This window comes from Bos grunniens, chromosome 12, assembly GCF_055505025.1.
Source record: "Bos grunniens cultivar Pamir isolate PY7600 chromosome 12, Bosgru_T2T1.0, whole genome shotgun sequence".
Classification (NCBI taxonomy): domain Eukaryota; kingdom Metazoa; phylum Chordata; class Mammalia; order Artiodactyla; family Bovidae; genus Bos; species Bos grunniens.
In genome coordinates this window covers 12,048,670-12,061,387 of record NC_141176.1, presented here as the reverse complement: position 1 = coordinate 12,061,387, position 12,718 = coordinate 12,048,670, and the positions used below count along the sequence as shown (strand labels likewise).

The following is a 12,718-nucleotide window of genomic DNA, read 5'->3' as shown; positions in this document are numbered from 1 at the left end:
GGAGTCCTCAAATGGGGGCACAGAGTGAGCTTAGTGGAGTTGGGGCGCAAGGAGAGGGAGGGGAGCCCCGAGACGAATGCTGAGGGAGCTTGCTGGCACAGAGTCCAGGACTCTGTCCAGAAGGGAGTTAGAGTTCCCAGGTGTAAACAGGAAATGGGCAGAGAAATGCTGTTAAAGAAACTGTAGCACTAACACAGCAGAGAAGATGACCAACTCGTGTATATTATATAAACCCCCAATCATTTAGTCATTCCAGGAATCGTTTGTATCCAATTACCAGGTAGCTCTAATATCACTGATATGTAATGTAATTTGTGTCTTATAATTCTGCCCTCAATTTCATTAGAAAGCTTTATTTTACCCTAAGGTATTTGAGGTTCTAAGTTCATGGCTCAAACAGGAAAGTGAAAAAGTTGACTGAAAACTCAACATTGAAAAAAATAAAATCGTGGCGTCCTGTCCCATCACTTCATGGCAAATAGATGGGGAACAATGAAAACAGTGACAGACATTATTTTCTTGGGCTCCAAAATCACTGCAGATGGTGACTGCAGCCATGAAGTTAAAAGACAGTTGCTTGTTGGAAAAAAAGGCTATGACAAACCCAGACAGTATATTAAAAAGCAGAGACATTAATTTGCTGACAAAGGGTCCGTCTAGTTAAAGCTATGGTTTTTCCAGTAGTCATTTATGGATGTGAGAGTTGGACTATAAAGAAAGCTGAGCACCAAAGAATTGATGCTTTTGAACTTTGGTGCTGAGAAGACTCTTGAGAGTCCCTTGGACTGCAACACGATCCAACCAGTCCATCCTAAAAGATATCAGTCAGTCCTGAATATTCATTGGAAGGACTGATGCTGAAGCTGAGGACTGATGCTAATTCATTGGAAAAGATCCTGATGTTGGGAAAGATTGAAGGCAGGAGGAGAAAGGAACGACAGAGGATGAGATGGTAAGATGGCATCAATGACTCAATGGACATGAGTTTGGGTGAACTCCGGGAGTTGATGATAGACAGGGAGGCCTGGCGTGCTGCAGTCCATGGGGTTGCAAAGAGTCGGATATGACTGAGCGACTGAACTGACTGACTGTCTAGCAAAGCGAAACTCAGTGGTATTCTTTTCTTCTCTCCCAAATGTCCTGCTTTCTAACTTGCCTCCTTCAGTTCAGGAGAGCAGCTATCAGACTTCTATATATTCTTGGTGGCATGTACCCCACTAGAGCCACTGTGTAGCTTTGGGGTGGCCACAGTGGTGATGCCTGTCATGCAGCCGTTCATGTATTTAATACACATTTTCTGAGCATCTGTGATACCCAAAGACAGGGAGCTACACTGATATGACCGAGAGGGCCTCTGGATGTTCACAGTGTAGAACTGACGCCAGGTTCTATATCTGGTCATATTTGCCTCTATAGCACTGATTCCAACAATGCTATTTACCACTTAAAGAAAAATTTTCTCTATTTTACTTTATTTGTTGTTTCTGGCTTCCCTGAGCCTTTGTTGCTGCATGCAGGCTTTCTCTAGTTGCCATGATTTCTCTTGTTGTGGAGCACAGGCTCTAGGTCCACAGGCATTAGTAGTTTTTGGCTTTTGGCCTCTAGAGCACAGACTCAGGAGTTGTGGTGCATCGGTATCTTCCCATGGCATGTGAATCTTTGCAGGCTTGGGATCAAACCCATGTTCCCCTGCATTGGTGGGTGGATTCTTAACTCTGGGACCGCCAGAGAAGTCCCAGAAATATTTTCTTTAAAAATGTGTGTACGGTATTTACAATAGCCAGGACATGGAAGCAACCTAGATGTCCATCAACAGATGAATGGATAAAGAAGCTGTGGCACATATACACAATGGAATATTACTCACCCATAAAAAGGAACAAATTTGAATCTGTTGAACTGAGGTGAATGAATCTAGAGCCTGTTATACAGAGTGAAGTAAGTCAGAAAGAGAAAAACAAATATCATATATTAACACATATATTGGAATCTAGAAAAATAGTACTGATGAACCTATTTGAGGGCCAGGATGGAGATGCACATGTATAAAATGGACCTGTGGACACAGCAGAGGAGGGAGCCCTAAGCCCTAAAGTCGCTCAGTCGTGTCCGACTCTTTTGCGACCCCATGGAATATACAGTCCATGGAATTCTCCAGGCCAGAATACTGGAGTGGGTAGCCTTTCCCTTCTCCAGCAGACCTTTCCAAACCAGGTCCCCCACATTGCAGGTGGAGCTTTGAGACATGAATACTACCATGTATAAAATAGATAGCTAGTGGGAAGCTGCAGTATATAACACAGGGAGCTCAGCTCAGTGCCCTGTGATGACCTAGAGGGGTGGGATTGTGGGGGAAGTGGGCTCCAGACAGAGAGGATATGTGTATACTTACAGCTGATTAACACTGTCGTATGGCAGAAACCAGCACAATATTGTAAAGCAGTTATCCTCCAATTAAAAACACTTTTTAAAAGAGGGACAAAAATGCCTGTTATATATGCACACAATAAAGGCATCCATTCTAGCTATTTCATGTGTGTGTTTTGCCCACATTCCAAGTGGTGTTTGTGAGCTGCAGCAGCAGCCTGGAAGGGCCCCTCAGCCACCAAGCCTCAGAGCACAGAACCGTAAATACTCTGAGCCAGCAAGCGACACACGCCGTCCTCCTGAGCTCCGTGTGTGTGCAGTGCATAGAGCTTGTTTCTCTACAGCCTCTCGATGCCATTGTTTTCTTTTCTGGTTAATGGTTTTAACTCACCGTGGTTGTCCAAAAGTGCAGAGAATGCTGGGCCTTTGGAAGCAGAGGAAGACTGTCTTGCTAGATGTGAAAACACAGGTTTTACAAGAACTCCATGTGCTTTGAGGAAATGGTGGAGGAAACTCAGGGTAAACATCAGGAGACAATGACTTCATAAACAGGACTAGAATCTAAGATGATGAACCAACAATGGTATGAAGAATAGCTGAAAGAAACGATGGCTGCTGACATAACCTGGCTTTAACACAAGCGAAACAGAAAACCGTTTGCCAAAAATGTTTGATGCTGGAAATCTCCACGAGGAGGATGCTATGATAACCTGTCCACACTGATTCAGTTAGCGTTCCTATTTTCAGAAAAGAATTCCCCCAAGCTACATGTGTTTGCATGGAGATCGGGTCAGTGTGTCCAAGCATTTTTAGAACCTGGTCTTATTAAAACCCCCTTTGCTGTTCCCCACCCTAGTGGTTGGGTGGCTTTTCTACACACCCTTCCTTTTCCCAGCAGCTTAACATCTCAGAGAATCCTGTTGACAGGGAAAGCACAATAGATTTTAAAACTGCCACACAGATTTTGTGTTCTCGGAGGGAACACAAGGCTTGGGTATAAGACTGAAATCACCTGGGCCAGGAAATGCCAGGAAAGATCATTTAGCTTCTGTAATAATAAAAGCACATGGCAGTAGATGTCTCTTGCCAGGGCCACCGTGTGTATCACAGAACGAAAGCATTTGCACACTCTTTGCCGTAGCAGAGATGGCCTTGCGCGGCCAGCCTTTTCCTCGCTGTGGATGTCTGTTGGCCGGGCTTGAATTGACTCAAATGCTGAATGTTAACCTTTTGAAGTCTCTGGAAAATAAAAGATGCAAAAATAGGGAAGGTAGATATACAAAGACCTGACAGTTTTCCCTGCCTCCACTCTCTGAGGGCTTCCTGGGTGATGCTAGTGGTAAGGAACTAGCCTGCTAATGCAGGAGGCTATAAGAGACCCTGGAGAAGGAAATGGCAACCCACTCCAGTATTCCTGCCTGGAGGGTCCCATGGACAGAGGAGCCTGGTGGGCTGCAGTCCACGGGGCCGCAGAGTCAGACGCGACTGGCGTGGCTCAGCACGCATGCCACTCTCTCTGAGTTGAATCAGCAGCTGTTCTGTGAGAAGGTTTACAACGCTCAGCAGGATCAGTCGCAGCAGGTGGTATCTGTGCTGGCTTGTCCTTGCCAGGGAACTGTCGCCGTGCCAATTTTTTGTGATTTTCTAACATGGCTTTTTGACAGTCACCTACCTACACACAATGATAACAACATTTGGTTTCCCTTAAAGATTGGTTTGTGCGTAGACCGTCTTAATCCGTGAACCATCCTCTCGATTCCATTATCTATGTTCTGTATTCAAATTTTCCTAAAGTCCTCTGCATCTTTTGTTCCTATTTGAATTTAAGCAGAAGAAAGAGATGAGTAAGGACTCTGAGTAAAGTTTGAGGTTGCTTTAGGCAAATTCTGCATTGTATTGTAGACAGCCATTCCAACAGCTCTGTCTAGACCAGAGAGCAGGAGAGAGGCCGCTGCCCACACACCTGGGGGGCACGGAGTCAGCTCAGGCAGGTGGCTCCCCAGAAACTGGAGCTGAGGCCGAGGCAGGGATCAGAGTCAGGCTGCGGGGAGTGCAGGATCAGGATTTGAGAACCACGCCATGGGGCCAGCAGGGCCGCATGCTTCCTGCCCCTGTCGGGCAATGGCTGTCCGCTGACCAGTGGCTGAGCACGGCTGTGCTGGTTGCCAGTTACAGGCTGGCAGGAGGAGTTCCTGCCAACAGCTTATTGTGAAGAGCACTGTATGCAGAAGCTGAAACTCTTACATTCTGTTGCCTATCTGCCTCTCCCACATGCATTTAATGCATATTTATTAGGCATCTGGGCTTCCCTGGTAGCTCAGCAGGTAAAGAATCCACCTGCAAAGCAGGAGACCCTGGTTTAGCTCCTGGGTTGGGAAGATCCCCTAGAGAAGGGGTAGGCTACCCACTCTGGTATTCTTGGGCTTCTCTCGTGGCTCAGATGGCAAAGAATCCTCCTGTAATGCAGGAGACCTGGGTTCAATCCCTGGATTAGAAAGATCCCCTGGAGGAGGGCATGGCAACCCACTCCAGTATTCTTGCCTGGAGAATCCCATGGACAGAGGAGCCTGGCAAGCTGTGTCCATGGGGTCACAGAGAGTCAGACATGACTGAAGTGACTAAGCACAGCACAGCACGTGTATGTGTAAGTCACTGTGCCAACAAAGATAAAGGTAAGGTAAAATATCCATAAAGTGCTATTTTTGCCCTCTTGTGAGCCCAAGTCTGTGAAACCTATAAAACATTGTTCACCTTAATCAGACTGGGTATTTTTGTTGCAGAGTAATGGATTTCATGAAAAGAGTCGTTCCCGTGGGGAGGATCTTTTTCAGAAACTTTGATCACAGATAAAGAAATAACATAGGATGCACACAGGGATGCATTCCAGAACGTCACAGCAGGTGGAGAAAGGAGGGTGTTCGGGGGTTACAGTCTCAAGTATTTTAAAGTATTTATCAACCTCATCACTTATACCAGAAAGTGAAGTATGCGTAAGTCTCTGGGAGTGTTCAAGCAGAGAGAGTGGGGTTGAGTTTCAAGAAATGGGCAGGCAGGGTCAGGAAGGACAGCTGATGGTGGACTTGAAGAAGCCTGTGAGAAAGGACCGGAGTCTTTCCTAAGGCAGAAAGAGCTGCCCGCTCCTTCAGGACTAGAGAGACAAGAATTGCTGTGGGACAAGCCACGGCCCGCCTCCTGCCTGTCGCCTGTCGGTGCTCACCTCATAGGCCTTGTCTTCAGGGCCAGGGAGCAGTCCCAGCATGCCCCCATCAACCCCCCACCTCATCCCCCATCTCTGCCTGCTTGCTGGTCCCTAGACTTTATTTCCCACTTTTGTGATAAGAGCACTTACCATGTGAATGCCCTTTGGGGGAGAATTATTTAGTATGAATGAATATCAGCTACAGGATCGTTTTTTAATATTAATCACCACAAATTAGATCATCTCCTGCTTTTTAAGAACTAAGAGGATTAAAGAGGACAGGAGGTCACTGAATACGTGAAAGAAAATGTTGCCACCAGCCAGGGGGAAACTGGAGATGAATTACATACTTGGATGGCTTTGCCAGAGGTTGTAGCTGGAACACAAAGAAGCTGTCTGTGGACAACAGTAGTTTTATCATGTGTTATCGTTGTAGAAGTCGCGTGTTGTTTATGAAAACTGGGTAAGGAATTGTTGCGTTTTTTTTAAAGCAGCTGTCTTCATCTGAAAGACCATCATACCTAGGAACATATTAATGTGACTTTCATCGTATCTGTAATAGAAATTTCTTATATTTTTCATATGCGTGCATGCTAAGTCGCTTCAGTCGTGTCCAACTTTGCAACCCTATGGACTGCATCCCAGCAGGCTCCTCTGTCCTTGGGATTCTGTAGGTAAGAATACTGGAAATGGGTTGTCATGCCCTCCTCCAGGAGATCTTCCTGACCCAGGGATCAAACCTTCATCTCTTATGTGTCCTTACTTTGGCAGTCAGGTTCTTTACCACTAGCACCACCTGGGAAGCCCCTATTTTTCTTATAACCTCAGACAAGAATCTGTTTTAGGCAAATGTATTCAGTACCTTATTATGGTCTGTATTACCCTGCGCTGTGATTTTGTTCTACGTTATAAAATATTTTCCTGGAACCAAAGATCCTGTTTCTTGTTATCTCCATATTCCAGGGAGTAGTGAATGTACCATAAACATACTCAGAAATGTTTGAATAAGAAAATGAATGATCAAGTGCATTGAATTGCTTGCTAATCATCAAATCATCAGATCAGATCAGATCAGATCAGTCGCTAAGTCGTGTCCGACTCTTTGCAACCCCATGAATCGCAGCACGCCAGGCCTCCCTGTCCATCACCAACTCCTGGAGTTCACCCAGACTCACGTCCATCGAGTCAGTGATGCCATCCAGCCATCTCATCCTCTGTCGTCCCCTTCTCCTCTTGCCCCCAATCCCTCCCAGCATCAGAGTCTTTTCCAGTGAGTCAACTCTTTGCATGAGGTGGCCAAAGTACTGGAGTTTCAAATTCAGCATCATTCCTTCCAAAGAAATCCCAGGGCTGATCCCCTTCAGAATGGACTGGTTGGATCTCCTTGCAGTCCAAGGGACTCTCAAGAGTCTTCTCCAACACCACAGTTCAAAAGCATCAATTCTTCAGCACTCAGCCTTCTTCACAGTCCAACTCTCACATCCATACATGACCACAGGAAAAACCATAGCCTTGACTAGACGAACCTTTTGTTGGCAAAGTAATGTCTCTGTTTTTGAATATGCTATCTAGGTTGGTCATAACTTTCCTTCCAAGGAGTAAGCGTCTTTTAATTTCATGGCTGCAGTCACCATCTGCAGTGATTTTGGAGCTCAGAAAAATAAAGTCTGACACTGTTTCCACTGTTTCCCCATCTATTTCCCATGAAGTGATGGGACCAGATGCCATGATCTTCGTTTTCTGAATGTTGAGCTTTAAGCCAACTTTTTCACTCTCCTCTTTCACTTTCATCAAGAGGCTTTTTAGTTCCTCTTCACTTTCTGCCATAAGGGGGGTGTCATCTGCATATCTGAGGTTATTGATATTTCTCCCGGCGATCTTGATTCCAGCTTGTGTTTCTTCCAGTCCAGCATTTCTCATGATGTACTCTGCATATAAGTTAAATAAACAGGGTGACAAGATACAGCCTTGACGAACTCCTTCTCCTATTTGGAACCAGTCTGTTGTTCCATGTCCAGTTCTAACTATTGCTTCCTGACCTACATACAGATTTCTCAAGAGGCAGATCAGGTGGTCTGGTATTCCCATCTCTTGAAGAATTTTCCACAGTTTATTGTGATCCACACAGTCAAAGGCTTTGGCATAGTCAGTAAAGCAGAAATAGATGCTTTTCTGGAACTCTCTTGCTTTTTCCATGATCCAGTGGATGTTGGCAATTTGATCTCTGGTTCCTCTGCCTTTCTAAAACCAGCTTGAACATCAGGAAGTTCACAGTTCACATATTGCTGAAGCCTGGCTTGGAGAATTTTGAGCATTACTTTACTAGCATGTGAGATGAGTGCAATTGTGTGGTAGTTTGAGCATTCTTTGACATTGCCTTTCTTTGGGATGGGAATGAAAACTGACCTTTTCCAGTCCTGTGGCCACTGCTGAGTTTTCCAAATTTGCTGACATATTGAGTGCAGCACTTTCACAGCATCATCTTTCAGGATTTGGAATAGCTCAACTGGAATTCCATCACCTCCACTAGCTTTGTTCATAGTGATGCTTTCTAAGGCCCACTTGACTTCACATTCCAGGATGTCTGGCTCTAGGTCAGTGATCACACCATCGTGATTATCTGGGTCATGAAGATCTTTTTTGTACAGTTCTTCTGTGTATTCTTGCCACCTCTTCTTAATATCTTCTGCTTCTGTTAGGTCCATACTATTTCTGTCCTTTATCGAGCCCATCTTTGCATGAAATGTTCCTTTGGTATCTCTGATTTTCTTGGAGAGATCCCTAGTCTTTCCCATTCTGTTGTTTTCCTCTATTTCTTTGCACTGATCGCTGAAGAAGGCTTTCTTATCTCTTCTTGCTATTCTTTGGAACTCTGCATTCAGATGTTTATATCTTTCCTTTTCTCCTTTGCTTTTTTTTTTCTTTAATTTTTAAATGCCAAACATCAAAATGAATCCACCACAGGTATACATGTGTTCCCCATCCTGAACCCTCCTCCCTCCTCCCTCCCCATACCATCCCTCTGGGTCATCCCAGTGCACTAGCCCCAAGCATCCAGTATCGTGCATTGAACCTGGACTGGCATCTCGTTTCATGCATGATATTTTACATGTTTCAATGCCATTCTCCCAATTCTTCCCACCCTCTCCCTCTCCCACAAAGTCCATAAGACTGTTTTATACGTCAGTGTCTCTTTTGCTGTCTCGTATACAGGGTTATCTTCTCTTCTTTTCACAGCTATTTGTAAGGCCTCCCCCAGACAGCCATTTTGCTTTTTTGCATTTCTTTTCCCTGAGGATGGTCTTGATCCCTGTCTCCTGTACAATGTCATGAACCTCATTCCATAGTTCATCAGGCACTCTATCAGATCTAGGCCCTTAAATCTATTTCTCACTTCCACTGTATAATCATAATGGATTTGATTTAGGTCATACCTGAATGGTCTAGTGGTTTTCCCTACTTTCTTCAATTTAAGTCTGAATTTGGCAATAAGGAGTTCATGGTCTGAGCCACAGTCAGCTCCTGGTCTTATTTTTACTGACTGTATAGAGCTTCTCCATCTTTGGCTGCAAAGAAATATAATCAATCTGATTTCGGTGTTGACCATCTGGTGATGTCCATGTATAGAGTCTTCTCCTGTGTTGTTGGAAGAGGGTGTTTGTTATGACCAGTGCATTTTCTTGGCAAAACTCTATTAGTCTTTGCCCTGCTTCATTCTGTATTCCAAGGCCAAATTTGCCTGTTACTCCAGGTGTTTCTTGACTTCCTACTTTTGCATTCCAGTCCCCTATAATGAAAAGGACATCTTTTTTGGGTGTTAGTTCTAAAAGATCTTGTAGGTCTTCATAGAACCGTTCAACTTCAGCTTCTTCAGCATCAAATCATAGGCAACTGTAATAAGTAGAATTTCTGATATTATCATGGCAGTTTTCAACATCAGAAAATTTAAAGCATGTCTTCTGGAAGTAGGACATCCTGCAAAGATTGAGACCTTGGCTCCTCCCCCACTGCCTCTCATTTGTCTTTTAATTAATGAATCAAAAGTTAGTTTGCATGCATTGGGCTCCAAGTAGCAGAAAACCCAATTTACAGTAGCTTAAACTATAAGGACAGGGCTTCCCTGGTGGCTCAGTGGTAAAGAATCCACCTACTAATGCCGGAGATGTGGGTGCAGTCTCTACCTCGGGAAGTTCCCACGTGCTGCAAAACAACTAAGCCTGCGTGCCACAGCTGTCGAGCCTGTACTCTAGAGTCCGGAAACCACAGCTCCCGAGCCCATGCGCTGCAACTCCTGAAGCCCGGGCACCCTAGAGCCCGTGCTCTGCAACAAGAGAAGCCGCTGCAACTAGAGAGGAGCCCCCACAACAACAAAGACCCAACACAGCCAAAAATAAATAAATAAATAAAAAGTTCTTTATATTAAAAAAAAAAAAACCTATGTCTAATAACATTATTTGCTGATGTAGAAGCTGGAAGTAAGTGACTCCGTGGCTGATTGAGCAGCTCAGCGGTGTCATCAGGGACACCACCCGCCCCGTCCTCCCCTCTGCCACCTCCTCCTCATTGCCCTGTGGTCACCAGGTGGACTCCCCAGCTCGAAGCACCACGTCATCACTCCGTGTGCAAGCCAGAGAGCATGTGTATGCTGCAAGGTAGGGGCAGCCAGTCCCTGCAGGGCCGCGAGCGAGCTCTGTACCCGAGAGGAAAATCTTTCCCAGAAACCTCCCAACAGAATTTGTCTTACATCGTGGCTCCCAGACTTTCTTCCCCGGATACATCGCTGGCAGAGGGCGATGGGAAAGCTGGGCCTCGTCCCAGCTAACGGTGATTCATCTGACTTCTGTATAGAGAGGAGAAAGAGGCGTGGATGTTGGAGAGGCAGCTGCAAACGCCTGCCGAGCCACACCTCGTCTCCAGCTGGAAAATGAGAATCGGCTGTGTTGTCCAGTCATTCCTCCAAGAACGCACTTTCCTTCCAGGAGTGTGTTCTGGCTATTTATATCGTTTTACTGACATTTTTTAAAAAATCATGAGTGTGAGGAGGAGCCTAAAGTATAGGGCCTTGCCTAGGATTACAGGGCTTTCATGAGTCATGTCCCTCCACTACTTTGGGTTTGGGTTGCTTCACTCTGGAACATTTTTTATGAGTTATAATTTACAAGGTCTATGCTTTGTTTTGTTTTTCCATCTTGATTCATATGAAAGAGGACAACTTCGGATTATAACATGCTTATCTAAAAGGATGTAGGATGCATCAGCTGTGACCAACACAGCAAAGAGCTCATCATGGGCATCAATTTGCATCAACACTTGTAAGAGTCTATGATATTTTGTGTTTGGGGCAAAATTTTGATCCATGTGAGTGAACACATGAGTGCATGCTAAATCACTTCAGTTGTGTCCGACTCTTGCAAACCTATGAACTGTAGCCCACTAGGCTCCTCTGTCCATGGGATTCTCCAGGCAAGAATACTGGAGTGGGTTGCCGTGCCCTCTTCCAGGGAATCTTCCTGACCCAGGAGACCCTGTCTCCTGCATTGGTAGGTAGGTTCTTTATATTAGCGCCTCCTGCAAAGCCGTAAGTGAACACTTACTGCTGCTAAGTCACTTCACTTAAGTAGGGTGTATATCAGTAACTGGATTGACTTGTTTGAACTCTTTCTAGATGAAAAGTGAAAGTGTCAGCCACTCAGTTCTGCCTTACCCTTTGCAACCCCATGGACTGTAGCCCCCCAGTCTCCTCTGTCCGTGGATTTCTCCAGGCAGAAATACTGGAGTGGGTTGCCATTCCCTTCTCCAGGGGATCTTTGCAACTCAGGGAGCAAGCCCAGGTCTCCTGCATTGCAGGCGGATTCTTTACCATCTGAGCCACCAGGGAAGCCCTTCTAGATGAGACCAGTCCTCAAAGGAAATGCATTCCAAGTCTTTCTCAACACATACTTCAAATAGTTCAGCAGTTTATCAACTTTCTGAATGACCAGAAACTCTGAGCATCTTTCTGTCCCCAAGAAGCAAGCTTCCTCGAATGATATGCGTTCCTCGGTGTCTGTTGCAGTTTCTGTCTGGGCTGGACTGTCCTAGACTTCCTGCCTCGTACCTTTTATGAATCATTGTCAATTCACGTAAGAGATGCCCTAAAATGGCTTTGGAAACCGCTTATCAGATGCGCTCCTCCCAGAGGAGCTAGAGAAATAGACTCCTGTGACTGCAATGGCATTCATAGCATGACTCAGAATTAGATAAACTCCCCAAATGCTTGCTTTTAAGTAAGTATCCTGGGTAATTCATGGTATGTGTTTTTCTGGAATCCACTGTGTTTGGGCTGATGAGTGTTTTTGTCAAGAATTTGTCAATTTTGAAACATCTCCAGACTCCCATTTGGGGTTGGTAGGGAGCAGCCTTGTTGGCACCGTGAGCTGTGCCAGTTCCGAGCAGGACACACAGGTGACAAAGAACAGCAGTTCCTTTCTGCCCAGACAGTTCACATGAATTTTCCTCCTCCCTGATGGCCCACTGTAGGTGTCTTCACAGGCTCAGGAGTGTGATTTCGCAGGTAGCTGAGGGGGCTATTTGAGAGCCCGTTTCTTTTGCCTTGTGCCGTCATTTTTAATGCTTGTTCTTGAGTGCTCGCTTCGGCAGCACATATACCAAAATTGGAACGATACAGAGAAGATAAGCATGGCCCCTGCGCAAGGATGACACGCAAATTCGTGAAGCGTTCCGTATTTTTGCCTTCATAATGGGAGAAAATAATAGCAAATGAAGCAACTGACAAACAACTAATCTCAAAAATATACAAGCAACTCCTCCAGCTCAACTCCAGAAAAATAAATGACCCAATCAAAAAATGGGCCAAAGAACTAAATAGACATTTCTCCAAAGAAGACATACAGATGGCTAACAAACACATGAAAAAATGCTCAACATCACTCATTATCAGAGAAATGCAAATCAAAACCACTATGAGGTACCATTTCACGCCAGTCAGAATGGCTGCAATCCAAAAGTCTACAAATAATAAATGCTGGAGAGGGTGTGGAGAAAAGGGAGCCCTCTTATACTGTTGGTGGGAATGCAAACTAGTACAGCCACTATGGAGAACAGTGTGGAGATTCCTTAAAAAACTGGAAATAGAACTGCCTTATGATCAAG

At 45.1% G+C, this 12,718-nt stretch overlaps 1 protein-coding gene and 1 non-coding gene across 3 annotated transcripts in view; both read left to right on the top strand.

Annotated features, from left to right (window-relative positions):
• Nucleotides 1-12,718, top strand: part of VWA8 (von Willebrand factor A domain containing 8) — a 390,356-nt gene that overhangs the window by 312,166 nt on the left and 65,472 nt on the right. The window lies entirely within an intron of this gene.
• On the top strand, nucleotides 12,190-12,296 carry LOC147361376 (U6 spliceosomal RNA). Its single transcript, XR_015138540.1, has one exon. It is a non-coding gene; the product is annotated as a U6 spliceosomal RNA (small nuclear RNA).